A 23,940-nucleotide genomic window follows, 5' to 3' on the forward strand; every position below is an offset into this window, starting at 1 on the left:
AATCAACTGAAATTTTGGGAATAAGCTTTTTCGTGGATATCTACTGAAAAATGTCATAAAAAGAGGATGCTAGGATCACGAAACACTCCTTTAAGTGGGAATGTTTTTTTTTATTATTGTATTCAACTATCAAGTGCCAAAACACTCCAAACACGCTAAATACTAACGCAACGCAACCCCCACCTATAAAACCCCGTAACATATATACAGAAAATCACATATTGTTGCCCACCAACAGGTACCACAACACAACATGGTTTTGATATATCAATCTGTCCCCTTTTTTCTTGATGTTTAACCGGGAATCGGAAAGCTTAGGTTTCAAATTTAATTATTGATTTTACAATTGATTAGAGCAATCGACCCAGAAAACACACAAATATGTACACATCACGCACCGACCCACCACTCGACAGTGGGTAATGGGTGGGGTGGAGTGGTAGCACGATCTTACACAGTGACATCTATTTTAATCATGGTACGCATGGGCAATGATGACAAAGTAGAATATGCGCATATTGCCATATTGAACGTGATAAGATGACAAACGAGTAAATAGATGACTGTATACATACTATGATCAGCCTTCTCTCTCTGTTGAAAAACACTGCCAATACTGCATCTTTGCAGCCTACGTATACTCGACAGGTCCACAATTTTTTATCTCTTACGTACACAATAGTACATACTGTGTATGATTGATCGGTTGTGATTTTTCATACTAGTACTGTCATTGCTAGTGGAGGAGTTATGCATATATGTGCCACCGTCTCTTCATTATCCAGAACGTGGAATGCATTCTACGCTACATTTTTAAGTGTGAGTATAACCACATGTAGATAATAATTAGATTATACGTACATGCAAATGAAGACCTGAGAGCAAGAAGACCGTATGTCCACTTGGCCCCTCAACATGTATAATACACTAATACGTATAGGGTTTTATAATGTTTAATACATGTTCCAGGGTGAAAATATCATGAAAGGTTGTGAAAGATTTGTTTTGGCCCCTGAACATGTATAAAACATCACCAAACTATACGAAACTATACGCAACTTTAGAGTACTAGTATACAATATATGTTGAAGTGCCAAGTGGACTTACGGTCTTCTTGCGCTCAGGTCTTCAAATGATTATACAGCCTGTCTCAAAAAAAATTGTGCAAGTGAAAAGCGCCTCTCTGGCAATTAGAAAATACCGTTGTGGCATAATGCTTACATCAACGTTAAGGGCATAGTCTTAGCTCTGACATGCCGTTTGTTCTGTTCAATTTGCTTGTTTTAATCTCGAGATATGTTTAGTTAAAGACGAAAGGGTAAAATCACCATTGTGCCACTTTTACTCGCCACGAAGGCTTTACATGTAACAGTGATAGCATCAAGTTTATCAAGAGTTCCTTCGTGAAATCAAAAGAATGCATCAATAACACAATACAAATATTTTTTGACTGTTGTTACTGTTTTATCATGATGCAGGAATGATGAGTCTCTTTTTCCACTTAAAAGAGATTAAAAGATAAATAAATATTTCACATTCTGCTGTAAAAATTAAATACATGTGCATGTCAATGATTTTATCATGATTTTATCATGGTAAATGCGGTGTTCTTTAGTCACTTAAGACATGTTAAAAGACAAACAAATATTGCGCACTTATACATGTTATAGGTTAATGAAAGCGTATTACCTGTTGGGAGAGATATTAGACAAAATAATGCACGCGTGCTGATGTTGATGCGTCTAATACATGCGCCCCGAAAGGAGGAATGCAATAGACGCATCAACATCCATTGATTTACATGTACAGCTCTCTAAAAGTGGCACAATTGTGATTTTACCCTTTCGTTGTTAATTAAACATATCTCGAAATTGGAACAAGCAGATTGAACAGAACGAACGGCATTTGAGAGCTAAGACTGCGCCCGTGACGTTGATGTAAGCATTATGTCACAACGGTATTCTCTAATTGCCATAGAGGGCGCTTTTCACTTGCACAATTATTTTTGAGACAGGCTGTATTGGTAGGTATTTTATAATAGGAACATGTCAAAAGCTTACTTTTTGAGACTTTGATGACATAGATTTTTCTTTTTTTTTCAATCGCAGATTGATGGGGATTAACAAAAGTGAATTGCCAATAGTACATGTATATACAAATAATCCTCATTCAAAGAACAGACCTTCCAGAATAGGTAGTCGTTACTCTGAGTTTCATGCCTAAAAGGCAATCGTCAGACGACACGATGAAATGCTTTGGGTGGACTACCATCACATGGGAATGTGAAAGAATATACATTCCATGATGTCAACACAGCCAAAGTCTATTCAGAGTCAGTCTGTCTATCGGAGATAGTCAGAAAGTGCTCAACTGCAAAACAGGAGCGTATTAACAACATTTCATCGTGTCGTCTGACGATTGCCTTTTAGGCATGAAACTCAGAGTAACGACTACCTATTCTGGAAGGTCTGTTCTTTGAATTTTTATACGCTCTCCCTTTTGGGATTGAGCACTTTATTCAAAAGATAGTCTAACTTGAGTAAAATGTTGTACAAATAATCCTCACGTACATGCAATTGTTGCGGTATGTTTTTTTAAAGGGGCATTTCAATTCGTGATCCACTGCCTAATCCCCCCAACTTACTACAAAATACTTATACCATCAGAAACCTACAATCAAGGACAAATATAATTTAGTTGGCACACTATTGGACACTCTGATAGTTCAGTGAAATTATTGTAGCTATGTATCATGAGAAGTACAAACCTTTCCCTTTCCCCATTCCCCTCAATCAATGTTAGGGAGACTGGCGAACCCAATGGCAAAATTTGTTTTCATCAACATTGAATGGGGGGGGGGGGGGCGATTTACATTTTAATAGTATATCAGAGTGTGCCAACTTTTTTTTTTTTTGTAATTGAGACTACAGAATGTTTGTGTCCATGTTAACTTTCTTGCCGATTCAGTCGTTTGACAAGGATATCGTCCAATATTATGTAATTATGCAGAGCTTGCAAATTCAATGTCCGAATCAGCTGAAATTTTAGATTTTTTGAATCACAAAAGTATAAGGCTGCGAACATGTTCGGGTTTTTGTTGGAACGGTCATGTTTTGACATTGCTATTCTTACAATATAGATGCCATTATTTATAGTCAGCGTATATGCAAGGAATTTTGGTAGTCTCGTACAATATCAACATTACGTAGAGTGGAGTTTACTGGGGAATCAGCAAAACGTAAGAGAAGTAATAAAACTTTACGTTGTGTATTCAAGCTTTGATTTAGAGAAGTTGTTTTTCTACTTGTACATTATACGGTATACTATACAGCCTGTCTCAAAAAAAATTGTGCAAGTGAAAAGCGCCCTCTTTGGCAATTAGAAAAAAAAGTTGTGACATAATGCTTACATCTACGTCAAGGGCACAGTCTTAGCTCTCAAATACCGTTTGTTCTGTTCAATTTGCATGTTTTAATCTCGAGATATGCTTACTTAACAACGAAAGGGTAAAATCACAATTGTGCCACTTTTACTATAGGCATTGATAGGGAAGAGGGCTGTACACCAATGATAGCATCAAGTTTATCGAGAATTCCTTCGTGAAATCAAAAGAATGCATCAATTCCACAACAATACAAGATTGTGTTTACTGTTTTATAATGATTTTCTTTTTCCACTTACGACAAATTAAAAGATAAATAAATATTTCACATTCTGTTGTAAAATTAAATACATGTGCATGTCAATGATTTTATATCTATCATGGTAAAGACAGTTTTCTTTGTCACTCAAGACACACAGATATTGCACACTTTTAGGTTAATGAACTTAGACAAGTTCATGAAATTTGACAAATTAATGAAATTAGACGAAATAATGCACGCGCGCTGATGTTGATGTATCTAATGCACGAGCCCCGATTGGGGGGGGGGGGGGTATTAGAGTTAAATACATCAACATCAGCTATTAGAGTCACGCGGTAGCCGTGACCAGCAAGTTTTTAAAAAAAAGACTGATAAAGAAGACTAATAACAGATGCTCCCGCGAGACTATATTTACAGCTAACATTAAAACACTTGACTTCTATTGTTCGATGTTATTTTTCGCTGGGTACAAAATGTATCTAAAACCATGCTAAATGTTATTTACAGTCCCAGGTGTAATATCTTGACAACTCATTAATTCAAAAGGGCCACCAATCCTACAGTCAATCATTGTTCGTAATAAACAAATATTTTTGCTTCCATTTCACGCGGTATTTCATAGCGAAAATTAGTGGCAAATCATACTGATCCAGAATTTTTGGACACTGCTACAGGTCTACCTGGTTATCACCTTCTCACTACTTTTTCAGATTCACTTCCAATTGTACCCTAGCAAGTTCTGAAATACCGTACATACAAATTCCGAACCCCATTCGCCAAAAAATCAAGTTTTTCACAATTCTTTTGTTCTTTTCGGACGACAAATCAATTCATATAATAAATATTGTACATCGACACGCTACTTCACAGCCGACTCCCGTGGTCTAATGGTTAACGCACTGGATTCCTATTCCGGGGAATAGAGTTCGAAATCCGATGACCAACTTATTTTTACAATCTTTTATTAAACAATAAATTTTAGTTCATCAAGGATAATATAATTTTAAACATCCGGTGCTATTGTGATATTATTTTTTTATATCAAAGCAAGATGTTTTATTCTCAGGGAAATTGTTTATTATATTAAGAACCTACTTTAAAAAAAACACCACTGCACAGTGTCATACAACATCATCAATGATAGAGACCAGTTCTATGTATCCAACCAGTTTAAAAGAGAAAATTAGCCACCGATAGAAGCCAGGGCCTGAAAAAATAGAGAAATGAAAACCACAAACCGCGAAAGAACGCCAAAAACCGTCGCTCACTAGGGATATCCAACTAGATTGGCCCGCAGGGCTACAAAGAACCACAAACCGCGAAATTTGGATATCCAACAAATTAAAACCACAAACTGCGAAAGACCACCAACAACCGCCGCTCAATAGAGAGCAGCTAGATTGCCCCGCAGGGCTTCAAAAACCACACACCGCGAAGTATAGTTATCCAACAAGCGTAAACTATAAATTAACCTCCGATAGAGGTAGGGCATGAAGAATGAGGAAATCAAAACCAAAAACCGCGAAAGACCGCCAACAACCGCCGCTTAATAGGAAATCCAACTAGATCTATAAATCTAAATAACTATCAACCGCGAAATTTGGATATCCAACTAGATTGCCCCGCAGGGCTACAAAGAACCACGCACCGCGAAGTATAGTTATCCAACAAGCGTAAACTATAAATTAACCCCCGATAGAGGGTAGGGTATGAAGAATGAGGAAATTAAAACTACAAACCGCGAAAGAACCGCCGCTCACTAGGGATATCCAACTAGATTGGCCCGCAGAACTACCTAAAATAGAACCACAAACCGCGAAATTTGGATATCCAACAAATTAAAACCACAAACTGCGAAAGGCCACCAACAACCGCCGCTCAGTAGACATCCAGCTAGATTGCCCCGCAAAATGCTTCAAAAACCACGCACCGCGAAATATAGTTATCCAACAATCTTAAACTATAAATTAACCTCCGATAGAGGGTAGGGCATGAAGAATGAGGGAAATCAAAACCAAAAACCACGAAAGACCGCCAACAACCGCCGCTTAATACGGAAATCCAACTAGATCTATAAATCTAAATAACTATCAACCGCGAAATTTGGATATCCAACTAGATTGCCCCGCAGGGCTACAAAAAATCACGCACCGCGAAGTATAGTTATCCAACAAGCTTAAACTATAAATTAACCCCGATAGAAGGTAGGGCATGAAGAATGAGGAAATTAAAACTACAAACCACGAAACAACCGCCGCTTAATAGGAAATCCAACTAGATTGCCCGCAGGCTCACAGAACTATCAACCGCGAAATTTGGATATCCAACTAGATTGCCCGCAGGGCTACAAAAACCACAATCATTAAAACATAAAAATCAAAACCGCGAAAGACCACGAAAGACCGCCAACAACCGCCGCTTAATAGGGAAATCCAACTAGACCTATAAATCTAAATAACTATCAACCGCGAAATTTGGATATCCAACTAGATTGCCCCGCAAATCTAAAAAATCACGCACCGCGAAGTATAGTCAACCCACAAGCTTAAACTATAAATTAACCCCGATAGAGGGTAGGGCATGAAGAATGAGGGAAATTAAAACTACAAACCACGAAAGACCGCCAACAACCGCCGCTTAATAGGAAATCCAACTAGATTGCCCCGCAGGGCTACACAGAACTATCAACCGCGAAATTTGAATATCCAACTAGATTGCCCCGCAGGGCTACAAAAACCACAATCATTAAAACATAATTATCTTGCTAAGTCGTGGCACTTAGACGCTTCCGTAGTATAAGCATTGCTACATATACGCGCATTCCTCCGTTTCAATTTGAAGTAAATCGCTGGCATCGTCAACATTGGGTATTTGTTGTTCATATTTACATTTTCTTAGTTGCCTTGGATAATTAAAGTATATTAAAATGTATATGTATCCCTATTGACATTACAGTCACGCGGTAGCTGTGACCAGCAAGTTTTAAAAATAAACGGCTGATAAAGTTTTATTAAATTATTTACTGTCATAAATCAAGGATAACATAATTTCAAACATCTATCTTTCGTTTTATTCGTATTATGGAGTACTTCGTAACCCGATGACTTTCCAAGCTTAGAGCTGCTTGGCTACATTCATAAAAAGAAAGAAAATCCACCAAAAAACGTTGACAACGTAAAGAAAGCAGCAAGTTTAAAAAGCCCCCACCTCGGCTCACTTTTTGAAACTTGGTCCCATTTTAAATATCAACAGCAAATCGGTGTTTTTAACGTTTAAACAATAGCATCATTGCCATTAACATGCCTACTTGTTATTCGTTTAATTCAATCATTGATCATGAACTTAATAATTATTATAAAACAAAACATATATAGGATATTGGCCAAGAACAACATAATAACTTTTGATCGTTCCAGAATGCTAACAACTTTTAAAATATCGCATCGGCACATTAAAGATACATAACACTTGATAATTATGACAAAGTTTAAATCAGTATCTTTTACAAATGGGACCAAGTTTCAAAAAGTGAGCCGAGGTGGGGGCTTTTTAAACTTGCTGCTTTCTTTACGTTGTCAACGTTTTTTTGGTGGATCATTGATTTACATGTAACAGCCCTATTTCCTAGTAAAAGTGGCACAATTGTGAATTTAGCCTCTCGTTGTTAACTAAACATATCTCAAGATTAAAAAAAGCAAATTGAACAGAATAAACGGTATTTGAGAGCTAAGACTGTGCCCTTGACGTAGATGTAAGCATTATGTCACAACGGTATTTTCTAATTGCCAAAGAGGGCGCTTTTCACTTGCACAATTTTTTTTGAGACAGGCTGTATATCATAATTTTATCTAATGTCTATATAATTTAAATTATTTCTCTAGTAGAATCAAATAAAACTCAAATTGAAAACTAAACTCTATTCATTCTTTCCTACTTGCATACATTCTAAACTTTTATTCTGTCATTCTTCTTTCGTTTTCTTATCTCTTTCTTTCTTTCTTTCTTTCTTTTTTCTTTCTTTCTTTCTTTCTTTCTTTCTTTCTTTCTTTCATTCGTTCTTTCTTTCTTTCTTTCTTTCTTTCTTTCTTTCTTTTTTTCTTTCTTTCTTTCTTTCTTTTTTTCTTTCTTTCTTTTCTTTTTTCTTTCTTTCTTTCTTTATTTCTTTTTTTTTTTTATCATTGTTTTTCTTTCGCTTTTCTCTTTCTTGTATATCGTTTGTTTATTTCCGTGTATATAGCGATTAACAAAATGGGCCAAATCAAGAGTCGGAGAAGTGATGGATTGGCGAAATCAACGACAAAAGATGACCCAGTGTGTATTATCAACATACTCGTAGATGATGTACTACTTAAGATATTTTCTCTCTTGACCATATCTGAGAAACTTACAGCATCGAGGTTTGTAATTTATTTCGTTGATAATGTTAAATATTCTAATATTATTTGTGGAATTAAGTCTGATCACTCAATTGTGAAATGTAATATTGCTATAAATGAGCCACCCAGAGGTAGCGGTTACTGGAAAATGAATTGCCATTATCTTAGGTCTGATGCAGATTTTATTTCATTTATTAAAGATAAAATTAATGACTTTAAGGACATTCACAAATATACTTCATGTAATCAACATGTTGTTTGTGATGCTTTTAAATGCACTATCACTGGTCATTGCATTCAATACTGCAGTAGAAAGAAAAAAGAGGAAATGAAAAAGAAACAAGAGATTCAAAACAAAATTAATCAGATTAACCAAGATATTTCTAATCTCAATGATGGTGACACACAAAAACTTTCTTTTTTGCTTAATAATCTTGACTAATTACAAGAGGATTTAAACAAAATTATTAACAATGAAAGTGCTGGTTTAATTGTTAGATTCAGAATAAGATGGGCTGAACATGGTGAAAGAAGTGATAAATATTTTTGTAATCTTGAAAAAAGTAGCAATGAAAAGAAAAATATTTAGTTTTTAAAAGATGAAAATGGATCCCCTATTTCTGATCAAAAAGACATTATGAATCACCTTCAATGTTTTTATCAATCTTAAATTTTATATACCTCAAAATCCAACCAAAATCTACTCCAAATAATAAGGATAATGTAACATCATTTTTAAATAATTTGGATATTCCTCAACTTTCTAGTAATAGGAAAAAATGAATAGACCAATTACTAATGCCGAAATTTTGCAATCTTTGAAGACCATGAACTTAAATAAAACCCCTGGATATGATGGGATGCCTGTGGAATTCTACATCGTCTTTTTTACTGATATTTATGATATGGTGATGAATTGTTTTCAATATTCATTTGAGCAAGGCTTCATGTCTATTTCTCAGCGTACTGGTGTAGTGACTTTATTACCCCAAAAAAGATTAAGATCCCCATTTTAGTAGGAATTACAGGCCTATTTCTCTCCTTAACAATGATTATAAAATTATTGCTAAAATCATGGCAAATCGATTTAAATTATATTTCCATGAACTTATCCACGAAGATCAGACTGGCTTTATGAAAAGGAGAAATATCGGTAATAATATCAGAACAATTATTGATATTATTGATTATTGTGATTCAAACGATATTCCAGATTCCATTGTCTTGTTAGATATTGAAAAACCATTTGATAGTAGGGAACATGATTATTTATTTCAGGTTTTGGAGGCATTCGATGTTGGAAATAATTTTATTCAATGGGTTAAAACATTTTATTGCAATAGAAAAAGTTTCATTTCAAACAATGTGTTTTTATCCGATGAGATTTTCTTAGAACGTGGTATATTTCAAGGTTGTCCGATTTCGCCTTTATTGTTTTTGTGCGCGATTGAAGTGTTAAGTATTTCAATAAGGGGAAATGACAAAATTAATGGCATTAAGATTGTAGATAGAGTAAAAAGGTTAGTCTTTTGTGATGTGCCCTGAGTAATTTAATTTAATTTGATTATTTAACTTTGTTTACAATCTGAAAGTATGTCATGAGATGGGAAACCCCCTTGTACGTGCAAGATAATGGTGTGGAAAGTCATTTTTGGAATTCCCCCAAATTATTGTAAACAAAGTCAGATCTATGTTTGGAACTTGGAAATCCCCAGTTCAATATATTGCACCATAGTCAGAAAACCCCCCAGGAAGTGATGTAATGTGAAAGGTGAATGTGTATAATTAATATTGGGAAATCCCAAGATTGCAGCAATGTTGTGAAAATGTGATTGAAGTAATGGTTTATTAATAGATGATGGGTTTTTTGCATGAGTACTGATATAAAAAGCTGGAGGCTTTTGTTGGGACTTTACAGAATGCCATGGGAGATTGAGATATTCCACATGTGTGTGATGGTCTTCGTGCTTCAAAAAAGAAGTACATTTTAACCAGTTTATATAGCCAATAATTGAGCTAATTTTAATACAGCAACGAAGAAGACAGCGAGCACACAAAAGTGCTCTTCCTCATCAAAGGATTAAAAGTTCTTCTGTCAAATTGCTGGAGTTTGCTGGGTTTGTGAAGGCCACGCATCTGTCAAAAACAGCGGAGCTGTGTTAAAGAAACCTGTTCCCTGGAAGAAGAGTGATTGGTGAAAGAAACACCATTTTTGGAGAAAGCAGCACAAGGAGATATATTTGTGGAGAAAGCAGCGCAAGGAGATATATTTGTGGAGATAGCAGTGCAAAGGAGATTGGAGGAAGCATCATCGTTTCCGTATGAGGATTTTATACGCAAGGATTTATAAATGCAAGTAGTGTACTATGGACTTCGCTGATTTTCGCAGGACAAGTGAATAAGGATATATTACATCAGTCGTCCAGAACATTGCAAGAACTCTAGAATCACCAACAAGAAGACCGCTGGTTAAGTACCTATAGAATAAAACTGATTGTGTGATTTTATTGTAATTGTTGTTATATGTACCAAGCATACTTTGTTTTCCATTAAAGACTTAGATTATGTTAGCTTAATCAAACAGTGTATTTGTGTTGTGCATTCGTGTGAGTTCGGGTAAAAGGTGATTTTGGCCTTGAGTCAAGTACGACTCGTAACATTTGGCTGATGACACAACTTGTTTTTTACATGGAGATTTGGATTCTTTTAGGAATCTGTTTGATACTCTTGAACATTTTGGCAAACTCTCTGGGTGCAAAATAAATATGTCAAAAACTGATGCTATTCACATTGGAAGGTTGAAAGGGAATGAAGGATTGAGGTCACTTTGCCTGCCAATCTGTCTTTATTTGCATTTCCTCTTTGAAACTTTTTTCTCATTCTGCACCTTGTGTTCGTTTTGTTCTGTCCTCTTTGGTGTTAAAAAATTATATCATAATATCAGCTATCATTTATATTGTGTAATTTGTTAATAGATCATAGACAGTAACACTATTGCTGTCGAAAGATAAAAAAAACCTTCTGCACAATACTTGAAAGAAAACTGGTCTTTTTAGAAACATTACAATTAATTATTTTCCACTTTTGTCTGATTTTGCCGATAGGTAAGAATATATATAATAAACTGACTTTCTAAGATTGTTTTGTCTCTATATTTGATTCAACAGAACATGTAAACGGTGGCATATTCTCATCAAAGAGCCACACTTGTGGCAAACTGTAGACTTTTGGAATGGTTACAACCTGGACTCACCATATCAGAGTGAACAGGATGAAGCGAAGTATATTAAACAGTTAGCAAACACGACCAAGCGAATCCTTCAATCTTACACAGACTCTTCGCTAAGAGTGGTGTATCTCAGGGCTTCAAACTGGGCCGTTATGCGATACTTGACCAACAAGTGCCCAAATCTACAAACGCTTTCATTTCTTTCACCAGATCAATACAGTCCATATTCTTGCAATAAGGACATAATTAAGTATTTTTCCAAGGCCAACTTTGCTTTACCTTTACAACTTGAAAAGCTTCAGCTATCCTTTGTTGCTAACATAAATTGTACATATGATGATGATTACCCCACGAGAGAATTTTGGATAGTATCAATCAAACAATTCAGAAATACTATCATACCAAGAATTTTACAATGTCAACATTTACGCCACCTAACACTTTATAAGTGTTATGAAATATCACCAGAAGACGTGGAAATATTGACATCTGGATTACCAAAGCTTCAAGAAATATGTCTGCTTTATTTCACCACTTCATCTTTTGTCACACGAGGCCATGCCCAGGCTGCAGTTTTACAGGAGATCCTAAGAATAATTGTTAATAACCTTCAATATCTTACAAGCCTTCATATAATAACGCCCAAATATAATCAGTATGCTGCAGATGAGTACGATATAGACAATATCTTACAAGAATTGAGTAATCGACAAATGTTTACAGATCTTCACGTCACAGAGGCTTTATTTAACCCGGTATCTTTCGCTACTATGACCCAAGCATTACCTAACATGACAGAACTAGGGCTTTACGTTTGCAATTGCATAACTGATGAAATTATGACAATAATAGCACGTGATCTATCAAATCTAAGGGTATTATTATTAAACGATTCCGGACCATACACAGACATAGGGTTAAAAGCATTACAGTATCATCCGTCTTTGCAATCATTGACTATTTTTAAGGAACCGCGATGGCAACATGGACCGAAACTGTCGACAGAAGCTATTTTTGAGACACTTATGTCGTTACCAAAGCTCAAGGAAGCGAAACTTCTGAAGTGGATTTGTCGCTCCGACCAAGATAATATTATCTTCCAGCGATATTTGGATGAACTTCGCGCAATTAAGCCGCGTGTTAGAATCTGCACCACCCAGTGATGCTGCAGTAGCATCTTGTATGCGACGGATATAAAAACAAAAAACTGTTTCCTTAATAAATCACACGTGCCCTTTGATAAACAAGTAATGTAATCTGGTAAACATTCTGACAATAATAATAATAATAAATAATAAAATATATTTTTTTATGACCATGTGAGTTTTTTTTTCAGTTGTATAATCCGAGTATTGTGTCTAAAATCTAATACAGGGTTAAGAGTCGGAATTGATAATTAACTTGCTTATAACGATTAGGATTATGTAAATACTTGTTTAAAGTATAGAAATTACACTTGCTATTCTGTTTAAAGTTGGTCTTAATTATTGAAACTTTTGGGTCTCGTATAACTGCTTAACTCTTGGTCTAAAGTACCCCCGCGTTGAAATGTCTTTCCGCACCCCCTATAACCGCAGAAAATGTTAAATTGTAATGATACTACAAATGGAAAACGTATCAAACCTAACTGTCACTAAAATATAAACCCTTTAATCAATAATAGTAATAATTGCAGGAACCTGGAACCATCATTAATTACAAAAATAAAGAAAGAAAAAATATCCTTATTTTTCGGTAAATTACACAGTGAACTTCCATTGAAAAAAGTGGCGGCGCTGTGTAATGATGCTCATTAGGCCTATGACGTCAATACCCTGTTGCTATCAAAATGTTATCATGATCGACATGCAGTTATCCCGACTGTACTGCTGGTCATCATCAACAATGTTCGGTTGCTATTATTATCTTGGTGCTGTTTTGTTCGGCCGTCCAGATTTCGGGCGATTCAGCGATGAATCTCCTTTTTCTCAAATTATATCGAACAGATCCCTCGTCAATATTCAATAATCTTGCAATATCACGGTTAGATTTTCCTTCACTATGATCTGCTTCTATCATTCCCTTCTGGTGATCGGTAATTTTTGGCATTTTGAGCCTGATTTGATGTTAAAACTGAACAATTTTGGAAGTCAAAATTAACCTATAATGAACTGCTAGATAGGAAATCCCTGTAATGAGGCTGCATGATATTAACTGTATGGAAGTTATCTCTTTTGGATCCTGGAAAATAACATAATCGCATAACAATTACTAATCCGTTGTAATCGGGGATACCTTTATTCCTCTAGTATCACAATATTCATAACCTTGATCATTTGTTATGCACCACATGATTTAAAAAGAGTTCAAATACCCCGCGAGTCATCTGTTGTTATGGTGGTCGTCAAGGACTGACGTCATAATTAGCTAATTAAGCACAATGGAAATGAAAGATGGATTTTTCTGAAATGTAACACATTTTCAAAGATTAGCCAAATCTACATAAAAAGTTGAATCCTGCTCATTTTTCATTGACAATCTAATACCCAGACTCAAAGAGCTTTTAAATAGAAATAGAGTCGCAATAGATTATATAATCTTTTGTTCGTTTGATGCCGATTAGAAGTTGCGACAGGCTATTCATAAAAGTGGTACCATTGTTTCGAATAAAGGGATTCCGCCATTAAATTGGTCACTGATCCGGCATCATATTAACGCTCTACACAACAGGCGAGTATCAATAAGTGACCACACTACAGTCATGTGTAAAGGCAGTCATGTGTAAAGTGGTACCATTGTACTCAATGTATCCCAAATGTGTGCTTGTGTGGGTCTGCGACTATAAGGAGGCTTTAGCTGTCGATGCAATCATCTTTACCACCCACCTGACGATAGGTGTTTCATTTAAATAAATTGAATGCTCTTGTTGATCGATTACACATTAGAATGTATGAAGGCTGCCATTTCCAGTCCATATATCTATATTACACTATAATGGTAATCGCTATACGTATACATGTAAGTATAAGTATAGGCCTATTTTGTTGTTTTTAAGAAATGTCCATTTAATTTTATTTTAAGAAGGAGATTGGTATAGAAATAGTGGCGTACCCAAAGAGGGGAGGGGGTTGGGGAGGGACAGATTCACCTCTGTGAGAAGTCTTGGGAGGGGGAGGAGGAAGAGGGAGGAGGGATATGGAGAATGAGAGAGGGCTGGAGGAAGGGATAATAAAGACAAGTAGATAAATAGAAATATAAGGAAAATTATGGGAATGAGAGAGGGAGGGTGAGAGGGGACAATGAGAGCGAGGGAGTGATAAAATGTAGGCCTAGGAAAGAATAAGTACAGAGAAGGGAAAAGAAAGGAATGATGAATACATTTAATAATAATTATTAGGCCTATATAATAACTTAACACATAACAGCACTGGGCAGCCATTCGACGATGTCAATGCCTTTATTCGTTACGTAATTAAAACGCCCAGTCAGATGTATTTCACACCTACCAAACACAACTCACCCAATTTCGCAAACTGGACGTTGAATGTACACTCTCATGAATATTGATTGGCAACATTTTCCAATATGTCAGCGCTCTAATCGGAAACAATAGAACAATAGACCCTGCAGAGCGTTGCCCAGACTTGAATGAGGATTAAATATGAATATTTGGAGACACTTATGTCGTTACCAAAGCTCAAGGAAGCAAAACATCTGAAGTGCAAAGATTTTAGGTCCGACCAAGATATTATCTTCCAGCGATATTGGGGGAAACTTAGTGCAATTAAGTCACATGTTAGAATTTTCGTCTACGATTAACTGTACTCGCAACTGTGCCGGAATAGAGCAAATGGAGTTGAGGAAAATGGTATTCTTCCCTCACAATTTTGATAGAAACAGTGGTATGAAATCGGGTAAGCTTTCTGACCTTGTGAGTTTGAAATGGTTCCAGTTGCATGGATCTCTGTCTGAAATGCAATGCAAGGCTAGAGTCGACAAAAATGTGTAATTTTCTTGCTTAAGGGAGGTGGAATGGGCGTGCTCCCAGACCTACATAATTTTTCAACTTTTTTTCTTTTTTGCCACATTTTGTTTAAATAAATCATAAGCTATCAGGTCAGCCAGAAAAAGTTTGAAATTTCCTTTCCGATGATGCAATTTTATGTTTTTCAATTAAAACAACACGTTTTGGACATGACGGCTTGCCATACTCAATCGAGTCGCGATTTTTGAGTGACCCAGTGACCTCGTTGGAGTGACCTGCTTGTCTAGTCTCCACAGCAGCCAGTTTGGGCGTATGGGCGTAACCAAACTGGCTGCAGCGGAGACTACTGCTTGTCAACACAATCATCGGACACAATCGATACTTTTGCAGTTCAAAGGGGGCCCAATTAGGCGACTTATAATTACTTTCCAGCAACCCCTGTCCCTTCCCCGGTCCCTTCAATATGGTTACAAACTGAGTTAAATAGGGCGACAAGAACAAAAACCATGATTTATACCCATAAAGTTGATAGTCCAATCCAGACCGTCAGAGAAGTAAAATCAAAATTTGCCGACAACGACGTTTGTACGAATCATGGGCTGAGACCGGGGCTGAGACTAGAGCAACAGTGACGCAAAGTCTGTCAACCACTGTTTGTTTGTTTTAAATGATCTTCCCGTAGGAACTCGACAACGACCCATAATAGGAGAGGGTTAACGGCTCGCACTACCTCCATCCCCGGTCTACGCCAAGCTGGCCCAAGTAGGCCAATTTCGACAAACTTTTACGTCTTTCAGGAAATGCCATTTCGTAAGACTTGCATCTTGACAATCCTTTTTGGACGCTCACTGCACTGTCAACAATAAACCGTGCACAAACCTCCCTCCGTGTGTAGAACGTTGTATGATTTTTAAGCTTCCTGGACTGGCTGGCTATATAGATACACGAGTTACGTATCACGAAATTGAAGGTTGGTATAAATAATGTTCCTATTTGTTATCATTTGATTTTAAAAGCAAGACTTTAAAAGCAAGATTATCATTCATGCGCGCGTGCCATCGCATGATACAATTGATTGAATAAACGCAGCTTTAAGGTTACACAAAGAGACGTATAAAAAACGTATAAAAGACGTACAAAGTTGTTCTCTAAAACAGAGTTTTCTCAGTAATCAAATATCGCAGCGAGTGAAATGTTGGTGCATTGGATGTAGCTTAACATTTTTGTGTGTGTTATATACAAATTATTAGAATAAATTTGAAAATCCTTCGTTTAAAGCATTTTTACCCACCATGTTCACAAGATCAAAACAGGTTCCATGAGGTTTTTTTCAAATGTGCGCTCCGTATAAATCCACACCGAGCGATTGTTTTCTTCTTTTTTTCGTATTGTATTACAAATCGATCAAAGAAATAATGTTGCCATGGGGAAGAACCAAATACAGTACCGATTAAATTTTAAAAGCCCGTTTTGGGGAAAATTTTGGAGAATTTGCTTGAGAAAAAGCTGGTTTGTGAAATTATCGATATCTTGATTACGAGACGTTAATTTAGACATCTGAATACCTACATTATTTCTCAACATTCTGCCAATTGCTATTCCATTTGATTTTCACTCCAAATTGAAGCTAGTTTTGCAAAAACGAGGTTTTCCTCCATCAGTTCGTTCAAAATTTCAGCGCCGACATGCGTGTTTATTCTAAGAGCCATAATGCGGACGCGATTGTAATCATATGTAATTGCATCCAATTATAGTTATATCATCCGCTTTGAGAATAGTCAATTTCGTAAGCTGATCTATGGCCTAGTGGATAGAGCGTTGGACTGGGAATCTAATATGAACTATTTTTGTGGGTTCGAGTCTCCGTGTGGCTGAATTTTCTTTTTTTTTTTTTTTTTCTCATTTTTACTTCCTTTCTTTCCTCTTTTCTTTCTCCCTTTCTTTTTTCATTTCTTTTTTTTTTTCATTTCTTTCTTTCTTTCTTTTCGTTCATTTTCTTTCTCTCTCTTTCTTTCTCTTTTCACTATTTCTTTATTCTTTCTTGCTCCTTTCTTTTTAGTTTTATTTGATTGATTCGCTAAGTGCAGTGAATCGTGATTGATTGTTTTTCACTTTATATAATTCAGACATTTGTAGGCCTGCTAAGTCTGTCTTGTTGATTTTCATCCCAAATTCGATTTACAAATAATGATTGCTTTTTGATATTGTTGTTGTTGCCTACCCTTACATTGTAATCAGGGGAATAGCAGCATTGATTTCATCAAAGATATCAAGGCTATAAATTCAAAATCAACACATTTTCCAGGGCGTAGCTTGACGAAGTGCCCCCAATCAATTTTAAAATTTATAAAATCCTTGTGAAAATTGCCGAAAACGGCTTGTGCCACCCCCCACCCCCGGCATCCGAGCTCCGGGCACGAGCTAAGCGAAGTTTCATAGCCTTTTCATGTCTGACCGTGGATCGATATTCTATTGTAAGTAGGCCTACGTCCCGCCCGGTACGCTTGTTCATTTTCTGCCTCGCTGTTTCTGTTATGAACTTACGCCCCTCCGAAATCACGCGCATGAAAAACTCTCGGCTAACCTTAACAGCTGTACTCGATCCAACCGCGATCGTATACTTGCGTACATGTATTTATTTTCAAACTACAACACGAACGAGTGTGTTGTAGGTATGCCAGTGAATCCCGGCAGTGAATTCAAAATTGCCATCAAACTGCATCATTTTACATATCAAATTATAGCCCTTGAGTAAAGAAAGCCAAAACTGAAAACATTTTTGTCATAGCACTTTCCGTAACAAAGTTACATCTTGTCAAACTTCAAGATTGACTTTCATCAAAAAGATTCTGCTTGCAAAATTCCCCAAAACGGCATTTAGGGGTGTTTCTAGATCATAGTCTCATGGCGATCAGCTTTTTTTAATGGAACTGCTATCAAAATCCCTCAAAAATTCCATGTGCGACTGGCTCATCACCATAAAAAATCATATATTTGGGTCCAGTGAAGTATAGAAAACATATTTATGTAGGTTTCCTTCACCGACCTGTTCTCGAAAAAAATTCAAATTTCTATGTAATATGCATATATTGTCATTGTGTTTGGGCCCCGTTCTCGGCGAATTTCGCTGACTAGCAAATGTGTTAAACTAAGGTTTGCCTGGGATACCTATGTGTTGGCATGGTTGGATTCATTCCGCATTTACTCAGGCACAGTCGCACATGCTGGCGTACATCACGCAGTGTATGCAAAAAACGTCACGCTATTGAAAGCTGCGTTGATTCAATTGGAATCCTAGTAATATAGTACATTGTATGCGCGCAACAAATATTAAATTGTCAATTATTCGGTCCCTCTGGCATTTTCATGACTAAACGGCAGTGTTTATGGCTATATGCCCAAGGGGCCGCTTCCCGTTCATACATACCAGAACATTTTGTGATTCTTATTTCATCAAAATAATAACAAACAAACATTACAAGTAACATAATTAAGAAACATGATTTTCCATCATTTTCCCTACCCGGCCATCTCACATCCGGGACACCGGATGTATAAACACTGTTTTAAGCCGGGCTCTCGACCAATCACACACGCTGTTATATAGCGTGTATGTATGAACAACCGTTTAGTCATGAAAATATGACCAATCACACGCTATATAATATAACAGCGCATGTGATTGGTCGAGAGCCAGGCAGCGTTTATGCCTGGTGTCCCGGATGTGAGATCGCCGGGTAGGGAAAATGCAAGGAAAATCATGTTTGTTAATAATGTTACTCATAATTCTTTGTTATTATTTGGATGAAATAAGTATCACAAATTATTCCGGTATGTATGAACGGGTTCATGTTTTCATGACTAGATTGTTTATGCTCGAGGGGCCGCTTGCGGCCCAAGGGCATAAACAACCGTTTAGTTATGAAAATATATGAATGAACCCCGTTCATACATACCAGAACATTTTGTGATTCTTATTTCATCAAAATATTAACAAAAAATAACAAGAAACATCATTAAAAACCACAAATTTCGTTCGTTCTCCCTACCACTGCAATCGCACATCCGGGCCACCGGGCATAAACGCTGTTTATGCCCGGCTCTCGACCAATCACGCGCGCCGTTATATAGCGAGTATGTATGAACGGTTGTTTAGCTGTTTAGCGTTTAGTCATGAAAATATATGAATGAACCCCTAATTTATTCCCAGCTCTCATGCAACCAATCACACACGCTGTTACATAGCGTTTTTGTATGAATCATGTATTATTACTTGCACATGACCTCGTCTGCTGTCCTGGTTCCAGTTTTGCACTTGATGCAGTACTGCTGACCAGTATTGCTGTATTGCATTAAGGGGGTACTACACCCCTGCCCAATTTTGTGCCTATTTGTGCATTTGTCTCAAAAATTATAGCGCATTGATCCCGCGGCATTGATGACAAGTAAGATATGTATATTATAGTGGCAAGGACTACAACTACTGCACTCACTGGTAAATTTATTTCAGCACAGACAGCAGTTGTGGAGTTACAGTCACAAATGAGAGAAAACCAGTATTTGATCAATAAATCATTATAAATCAATAACTACTTGCCTTGAGTTGCAGAATTTTCAGTGCAGTATACATGTAGTTGTAGTCCTTGCCCCTATAATATAAATATCTAACATGTCACCAATGCGTTATAATTTTTGAGAAAAATGCAAAAATATGCACAAAATTGGCCAGGGGTGTATACCCCTTTAAGGCGGAGGTGCAGTATTTAATGTTAGCTTTGGGCATTTAATTATTTTCTTTATTTTCCATCCGGCTAAAGAAAATAATTAAATATCAAAAGCTAACGCTAAATATGGCGCCTTCCTCTATATATGCAGAAATGGAATTTGAAAATTGCTTCTGTTTCTTCAGAAATCTTCAGACACAATGCTTTTTTTGGGGTGTGTTATCATCATTATAGGCAAATGACAATGAAAATACATGTCACCCAATGCACCACGCAATTGAATAGCAATACCGGAACTGCACAGTTTTTGAACTTTTTTAACATGTTAATAATTGCCTATTTGTCGTAATATTTTTACACCTCTTAGTAACTTCTTACCTTGCCCACAGACTGATGATGCCTTCACATTGGAGGCTAGAGTCCAATCAGTGGCAGCACCAGGAATATTTTCAGGGGGCATAGGGCGCAAAGTGAATTTCAGGGGGCAAAATCAACAAATTTTGCGCAAAATTGCTGCAAAAAGTGGCAATTTTCGTAATTTTGACTTTTTAATTTGGGGCAAGAGTTCTGACTGGGGTACTTGCCTCGGCACTTGCCCCCCCATGGTGCTGCCAATGAGTCCACTGCCACCAAAATCTGGAAGAAATCGATGATGCATGCAGAGGGTAGACAATCCAAGGCAATTTGACAAATTTGAATAGCGACCAATTCATTCATGCACATCCAAGGCAAAATACATGGTGTGATCAAAAATGTTGCTATTAAAATTGCACTTTGGTTAAATTTTAGACTGTTCAACATGTAGGCAACCTTTGCTCCAAAGATACATTTAATAATCAAAGGAGACTTCATCCAAATTTAAACACCCGGTTTAAACATCAGCAGAATAAATTACAGGCATTGCAAAAAATGCTAATCCTTATTCTCTTTTGGAATAACTCTGACGCTAATTACTTGCACAGGGTTGACTCTTAATTTTTCTCAATTCTAGTATCTACAGCTTTCATGACTATATATGAGGAAGGCAGTACGTAGGACCATTATGTTTTGGGATAAACTGTGTCCTGCGGTGGAGCCAACACAGAAGATCAATCACACTATCATTTGTTTATAAACTTTCTTTATTCAGGGTAGCCCCTTCAATTACAAAGCACAGATTTCAAACATTTTTGCAGTCAGTGCAAATTCTGGTGATGCATTTCCTGGATTCACAGTGCTCATATGAACCTGTGATATTTTGTTTGCATTTCAAAGTATATCAGTCAGACAGCCAATACCATCAATGCAATGGCTGCAGTGCATGGTTCCCACATATTGTAGTTGTGCTCCCTCCATTTTTTATTTAATCAAAGTAATAATACTGACATTTTGGTAATTGTTGCCTTTTGGTATAAATATATATGGTGAGGTGACACACCATGTAATATTGATAAATTGACCAAAATGGGGCTATTTTTATAGAGATACCTACCTAGCCTACATGTATACTGATAAGCACAGCCTGATGAAATTGTATAATGGGTATTTTGGGTGATTGAGGTATAGAGCCCTTGGCGTTGATGATTATTTAAACATTTCATTTTTTATATACCATTTCCTACAGTTAAAAAAGATGAACCAGTCACGGAAGCTTCACCAAATATTTGACAAACTTGTTGATGCACTAAGAAGGGTTCAGACAGACACCATATTGATGCAAGCTACCTACATGTATTACCAATATGCAAGCAGATGCTGAAGCAAACCATGGATATGTAACAGTTATTTTTGCATGCAGATATGATTATGCAGGTTAGTTGGGTTATAATTTTTAAATATACACTGTAAGAGCATACATTGCATAATATTAAAACGTGCTTTTTTAGGTTCTTGTCCACACCCGCATCATCATTTTTTTTAAATTCCTTTTCAATTTTCAAGTGTAACTTTCAATTCTCTATGATCATAAATTAAAGAAATTAAAGAATTTATGCAACTTCGAAATTTTATGTTATTCTACCACTCTGCACTCAGCAGAATCTTCAAGTCAAGATATGGAGCATTACATTTTCCAAGAATGCATAAAAAACCAAAACATACAAAATAACAACAACAACATCCCCCGCCCAAAATGCATGAAGAAAAAGAAATGTTATCAATTTTATGTTTTGATAAGATGGACTCTCAGTTATCTTACTGACTATTTATTATTCACAGTTACCAAAATATAAATATTCTGGGTATGTTATAAAAATGCACCAAAACAAGGCATAAAACAAACAGCCACAAATCAGTTACATTAAAAAACACATTCTGCATAACCATGACAACAACACAAATCAAACCCGTTGATCATGACACATTCCTGTAATGTCATGCACATTGCCAAAAGAAAACAATAAACAAATAAATGTGTGGGAATTTAATTGACTCATTTAGCTAGGGCAACCACCTTACAAATTTACTGAGTATTAACTTCATTTCATACAAAGAATTGATTTCTAAGGTTCTCTCTGAAAATTACAAGCCTCTCTGAAAATTTCTAGCATTACATCTTAATTTTGTGTTTACAATTTTTTTACAGTTGCTGATGTGGAAAGTCAACGTCATGTTCGACCCAATTCAAGCTTGTAAACCTGATGATGCCAACATCGTGATGTACTACCACCTATTCACTTGCCAACAACTCAACAATCTCAAAAAGAACTCTGGGAAAGAACTATTTTCTTCTCAGTACCATAAAGTCAACTCATAAACAATGTGGTTGTGATAACCATCTATAAAGCTATAAACATTGAATTTTCTTTTTAATTGTGTAAGTAAGAAAATATGGGGTGTGTATTTATTGTGCATTCAACAGAGAGACAAGGGTGTGTATTTATTCTGCATTCAACAGAGAGACAAGAATTGTTTATTTTGAAAATGTGATTATGTTTTGTCTAATGAAAGAAAGTTGTTCCAGCTTTACCACAGGCCACAGTGCAGGCCCAGGGGTCATGATTATTTGTGGCAAAATTTTGAGATGGAAAATTTTGAGTGGGGAAAAAACAAGTAAATAAATACCATAAAGAAAGAAAAGAGGAAGTTGGATATTTGGAATATCATAACACACAGTCAAATCTGTAGAACTTTTGCATTAAAATAGCAAATTTTCATGCACTGCATAACATTATGTACTTTGACCAGTAAAATAATTCCACATGTTGGGACAGCTTGAAAAATATCTGAATTACAGTTGTGGGGGTGTAACATTTTGATCAGATATTTACATTAACAATTCGAAATTTGAAATACAAATTGAAAAATATATTAATTTTTTTTGCAATGTTGCTGTGATTTTGATATTAATTAGGTCGCTAAGCCCTGTTTATCCCACTGAGAAAAAAATCATAAAGTGAGATTATGTGATGGCGATTGGGCAGGGCTATTCCAAAAAAAAACAAGTGCACACACCTTATAGAGGAGTAACTTTTCAATACAAGAAATTTCTGCATTTCCAAGTTTGCTTTCTGCAAATGACTGGAATTCCAGTTGCCAAAGTCACGGTAAATGAATGGAAAATCACGGAAATGTAAAACATGAGCTCTCAAATTGAAAAAAAAAAGTGAAAAAAAAGCCTGGGTTTCCAACAAAAAAGTCCATAAATCCAAATTCCTCTGTAGGGGGTGTGCATCTATTTTTTTGAATAGCCCATTTCTTATGTATGGGGTGTGACTGGCATAACAAGGTTAATGGAACAGGGGGCACAACCAGGGGCGTAGCAAGAGCATCGGGGGCCCATGAACAAGGAACAGTACAGGCTCTTTTAACCAAGGCGAGATTTTCCTTATGGGGCCCTGGGCCAGGCCAAAATGTGGAGCCCCAAACTCACATGCGGAGGCATGTGCACTCAAGTCAGTGGCCAAGTTTTGGTTTACGTATAACATAGGCCTAGAGGGGGACTAACATATTTTGTTCCAATGATACTAGGACATTTGCGTGCAAAGCGAAAAAAATTCAATTTCAGACTATCCCCAGCATGAAT

At 36.4% G+C, this 23,940-nt stretch overlaps 2 long non-coding RNA genes across 2 annotated transcripts; both read left to right on the forward strand.

Annotated features, from left to right (window-relative positions):
* Nucleotides 1–531: 531 nt before the first annotated feature.
* On the forward strand, nt 532–11,593 carry LOC140143454 (uncharacterized). The gene is made up of 3 exons (XR_011857751.1): nt 532–819; nt 7,882–8,041; nt 11,188–11,593. It is a non-coding gene; the product is annotated as an uncharacterized lncRNA (long non-coding RNA).
* Nucleotides 11,594–16,067: 4,474 nt separating this feature from the next.
* LOC140143451 (uncharacterized) lies at nt 16,068–23,460 on the forward strand. The gene is made up of 3 exons (XR_011857750.1): nt 16,068–16,183; nt 21,541–21,728; nt 22,501–23,460. It is a non-coding gene; the product is annotated as an uncharacterized lncRNA (long non-coding RNA).
* Nucleotides 23,461–23,940: the final 480 nt, after the last annotated feature.

The sequence above is a fragment of the Amphiura filiformis genome, unplaced genomic scaffold (genome assembly GCF_039555335.1).
Source record: "Amphiura filiformis unplaced genomic scaffold, Afil_fr2py scaffold_22, whole genome shotgun sequence".
NCBI lineage: Eukaryota > Metazoa > Echinodermata > Ophiuroidea > Amphilepidida > Amphiuridae > Amphiura > Amphiura filiformis.